At 38.3% G+C, this 4,846-nt stretch overlaps 1 long non-coding RNA gene across 2 annotated transcripts; it reads left to right on the forward strand.

The window, feature by feature from the left end:
* Positions 1–215: 215 nt before the first annotated feature.
* Positions 216–2,643, forward strand: LOC127128058 (uncharacterized). 2 transcript variants are annotated; one of them, XR_007805650.1, is made up of 3 exons: positions 216–648; positions 1,061–1,114; positions 1,910–2,643. It is a non-coding gene; the product is annotated as an uncharacterized LOC127128058 (long non-coding RNA). The 2 variants fall into 2 exon arrangements; XR_007805651.1 differs by having other exon boundaries at positions 222–648; positions 748–1,114.
* Positions 2,644–4,846: the final 2,203 nt, after the last annotated feature.

Here is a 4,846-nt window from a genome sequence, read left to right on the forward strand (position 1 = left end):
CAAGGCAGTGAGGGTGCATTGGCCTGAATCGTGTATGTTCAACAACTAATAACCTTAAGCCCAAAGTCAAGCCCATCTGAAATCCAGCTTTCCATGGCCAAAAGAGTGGGCAAGGATTATGGATAAGAACGATGACATGGCCATGAAGGTGAGTCAGCAGAGAGTCAGTGGGTCAGTCCAACAGGCATGAATTGGCCAATGAATGCACGCATGGGAAATCATAGTAACGACCATGTTATTAATCAAAAGGCAAACGAAACACAAAATCACTCTTTCTTATTTCTGTTGCCATCTTCACCGCACCGGAGGCCAACTCCGACGACAGATCAAACCAAATACAGAAGTCTTACCACCAATCTCTCCCTCTCGAAACCCTCACTCCAAATCCATAAACCAGGATCTCTAATTCCTAAGTAATAATCTGAATCAACACGAAAACTCCACAAACCCTAAACCAAAGAATCAAAGATTAAATGAAGATTCGAAGGAATCAAAGCTTCCTAGGAGAATGCTTTGATCCCTGAGGTGGATATCTATATGATGGTACATGAAATCGGGCGAAATAAGGAAGAAGTGGGGACTTACCTCGCCGAAGAATAGAGTCGGAGCTCAAAGCAGGTGCGCAGGCATTGACGAAGAAATCTTCAGGTACGAATTTGACTTTTTCCTCCTTACTTTCTTCTGTTTCTTCCCTGATTCTTCTTGTTATCTTCTTGTGTTCCACTTCTAAAACTTGAGGGAATACAGAGAGCTTCTGAGTGAGGGAGAATGATGAGAGTGGTGATTTGGTCGTAGCTCGTGCGCTTCAATGGCCACAAAACTGAGCTTTGAGTAGAGGTGAAAAGGAGAAGAGTTGTAGAGAAAAAATCAGAGTGAAAAGCATCTCTCCAAAAACGGTTCTATCTTTGATTTATAGTGCAAGAAAATAACTGAATCTGTTAGAGTTTGTTAGGTTGAACTCAGTGAGTTCTAATTGTAAACTCACTGAGTTGGTCCTTTCCCTCTCTTGGATCATTAACCGATTAAGTGAGCTCAAACATGTGGTGACTGGCTACTGTAGGTAAAATTGAATGGGCTTGGTGGAGTTACTCACATCAAGAGACCTACTGAACAGGTAACACCAACCCTGTTAGATTTGTTTCAAATAATGTAAGTCATGTTAGCAAAATGGTTAGTTGATTGATTTATTATGAACAACATTTGTTATGTCCTATTATTGATAATGGTTATTGACTGGATTGGTAGAGAGGCCGAACTACAGATAACTGGTGCCAAACTCCCCTTTAAATTCCTGTCAACACTGCTTTTGTTATCAGTAGGAATATTTCCCTGTTAATTTTCTTTCTTTTTGCGCTTGGTTCAGTTTGTGAAGCATGATCTGTTGTGGCTTTGGTTAACATGAATGAAGTGGTAATGTTCAATTAATTAGTTTACTCACTTGAAATGCACATGAAATTATTCTGAAATCTATAAGTTAGTTGTAAATTATAAATACGGTTAGGAACCCAAATTGTAATGCATTAACCATGAATTTGGAATTAAGTGTTGTTTCTGTCTTATGGTATGAAATCGATTTTGAGTGGACTCTAATTTCTTCTTGGTTCCGCAACAGGCTTAGCAGTAGCTGATATATTTCTTACTATTAAACATTGTGTAGGATATCAAGATGGGAAATGTAAAAAGAATTGTTATCATTATGACCAACTTCAAAAAATGAATTAGTGCTAAGTCGTATTTTGTTGATTTGGTGTCGAGAAGTGTGATGCAATTTAAGTGAAATTAAAGTGAGTTTTGTTAAAAAGGTTATGTTAATGTGTACTATTATGATATGATTTGAAATAGAATTTGGTTTCTTTAGCCCTATTGCGAAGTTGGAAGATGATTTTGGATCCTTGTTTGCCTATTGCAGGGTTTCATTTCTGGACTGGTGAACAATTGCAACCTTGATTGTTGTATGTTGCTGTTAATTCTACTAGCATGATGATGGAGTTCCAATTTCATCAAATTTGTGAACCTGGCCCATGGGCTTACAAGGCATTCTACACAGTGATGCTTTGATGTTATGCTACCATGGTGGAGAATGGTCAAGAGGTTCCATTGCATATGACTAGTTCTATTGTGAACATTGCTGATGTTACGAATGTGGCCCGTAGTGGTCGGGTTTTGGGGCCTGTTTTCCCGAAGGATGTTGGTAAGAGGATTGAGGTACCTGCAGTAGATCTGGTTAGCGCTCCAAAGTGTCAGTTTGGTAAATCTAGCAGTTTGAAGCCTAACGATGATGATGAGGTGCTTCGTTTGATAAAGAAGAGTGAATTCAATGTGGTGGAGCATCTGCTCCAAACTCCTTCCAAAATTCCAGTGTTGTCTTTGCTCATGAACTCTGAAACCCACAGAGAAGCGTAGTAAAGAGTATTGAACAACACTCAGTTGCAGTAATTGAGGGGGGTGAAGATGAAGAATGCACCAATTTCGTGACACATGGAAAAGCTTGCAACAATTGGATCGTTGTTGATGTTCCTGTTATTGTTCATTTCTCTAAGTAATTGTTTTATTATTTGAAAATCCTTCTCCTATGTCTAAGGGAGAAGTGAATATTGTCAGGCATCTTTCAATTTGATCATTAATAAAATACAATTCTATCCATCCATATTTATGATGTTTTATTTTTACTTTTTTTCTTTTCCGAAAATGGTAATCAACAAAATAAATAAAAAAAATAATAATTGTCAATCTGCATAATATTTGGTCACAATTCACTTCTCTAAAATCAAAATATCAAATTATTATGCAAGTTGGTTTCTAAACCCATTGAATATAATGATTCTACTCCTGCTCCAAACTTTGAATTCCCTGTGTTTGAGGCTGAGGAAGAAGGTGATGAAGAAGTGTCTGATGAATTGTCTCGTATACTTGAACACGAGGAAAAAGCCATTCGGCCATTTGAAAAGAAGATTGAGCTAGTCAACATGGGTTCCGAAGATAATGTGAAGGAAGTCAAGATTGGGTCTCGACTGTGTCCTAAGGTTAAGAAGAGCTTGATTAATCTTACCCGAGAGTATTCAGATGTGTTTGCTTAGTCCTATCAAGACATGCCTGGTTTGGATTCTGAGATTGTGGTGCATAGATTTTCGTTGAAGCCAGAATGCCCGCTAGTCAAGAAGAAGTTGAGGAGGACTCATCCTGCTATCTGAAACTAGCAGAAATATACCCGAACATATCGCACGCTCGAACATACAATAGAGTCGCCATCGAACTTTATTTATCCCCAGAGGGAAGGGAAAACATCGATAAAACCCGGGGGAAAGAAATATATTGGGTAAGGAAGTCGGTTATGCAAGGGGAAGGTATTAGCACCCCAAACATCCATGATACTCTATGGGAACCATTTTGATTGTTCTCGCTCGAATAGGTGTTAACTAAAGATTACTCGCAAAAGAATAAGGGGAAAGGAAGAGAAATAGATAAAGTGCTCGGTGAGGATTAGGGCCCTCGTACCTACTGTAGCGGTGTATTCGTCGCTATATGATTTATTGATTAAACCATAAGCAAAGTATACAATGAATCGAGTCGTCACCGCACTTTTATTTATCCTAAGGACTGGTTAAAAAGCGAACAAAAACCTAAGAAGTTTTACACGTAGAAAACCAATAAAAAGATCAGAGAGTCTGGGTAAGGCGTAAATTACGCAATGGGAAGGTGTTAGGCACCCATCACGTCCTAGGTACTCCTAGGGAGCCCTTTTCACACTTGTTGTATAAAAATATTTATTTGTTTATGACATATTGTGCAAACATGAATGGGATGATGAGAAAAGAATGTACAAGTTAGTTATTTTTGTGTTTGAACGGATGAACCCGTTGCCTACGTACCTCCCATCAAAGGTAAGGATCAAAACGCCGTAGTTTGGCTAAAAGATTTCCAAAAATTAGTGAGTTCATTTTAAAACACAAGCACTAAGGCTTTTCATTACCAATGGGAGAAAACTCAACCTGAATTCAACAATCCACCATGCGAGGACGGCTTCGACGTACTAGAGGGGTTAACCCTGTTTTCAGTACGGAAGTCTTACAATCGACTCACTAAGGATAAGGTAAGATTTACATCAACCGCTATGGTAATTGAAACCTATGGCTAATGTGTGAAAACATGTTAACAATGGACAAAGCCACAAAACATTTGAATGGGTGTAGTTAATTGATTATGAGTATTCACAAAATATGGTCAAGGTATGATTAAGATTGATTCAAAGAAGTGTTATGAAATGGGAAATTTGAAAAGTCAAGGACTTATGGTCCAGGTTTCTAATTTGAAAGGACATGAAGATGTTTGCACAACAAGTCAAAGTTTTTTGAATTAACAACATGTGAAAAGGTTTAGGACAAAGAGGGTATGAATGGTGGAGTGTAAAACTTCCTAGAAAGGTTCACCTCTTGAAATCATATAGAAGATGATTCAAATGTGTCCTTAGGAATGAGGCAACAAAGCAAGTAAGCAAATAAAAGCAAGGTGATACCGGATGCCATCAATGGACTTATACCAATCTCACAAACAAAAGCGGATACCGGATACCAATAAGTGGATTTACACCAATCTCCTAAAACACAACAATGATACCGGAAGCCAATAAATGGTCTTACTCCAATCTCACAAAAGCAAAAGCGGATATCGGATACCAATAAATGGATTTACACCAATCTCCTAAAGTAAAACAAAACATGGATGTCAGATGCCAATCTGTCTGGACTTATACCAACCTCCAAAGGATGATCATGGGAGTATAAATGCCAACAACATGGTCTTACAATTGCATCCTCACATACAACAAACAAACAAGCATTTAAGCAAT

The sequence above is a fragment of the Lathyrus oleraceus genome, chromosome 3, assembly GCF_024323335.1.
Source record: "Lathyrus oleraceus cultivar Zhongwan6 chromosome 3, CAAS_Psat_ZW6_1.0, whole genome shotgun sequence".
NCBI classification, from domain to species: domain Eukaryota; kingdom Viridiplantae; phylum Streptophyta; class Magnoliopsida; order Fabales; family Fabaceae; genus Lathyrus; species Lathyrus oleraceus.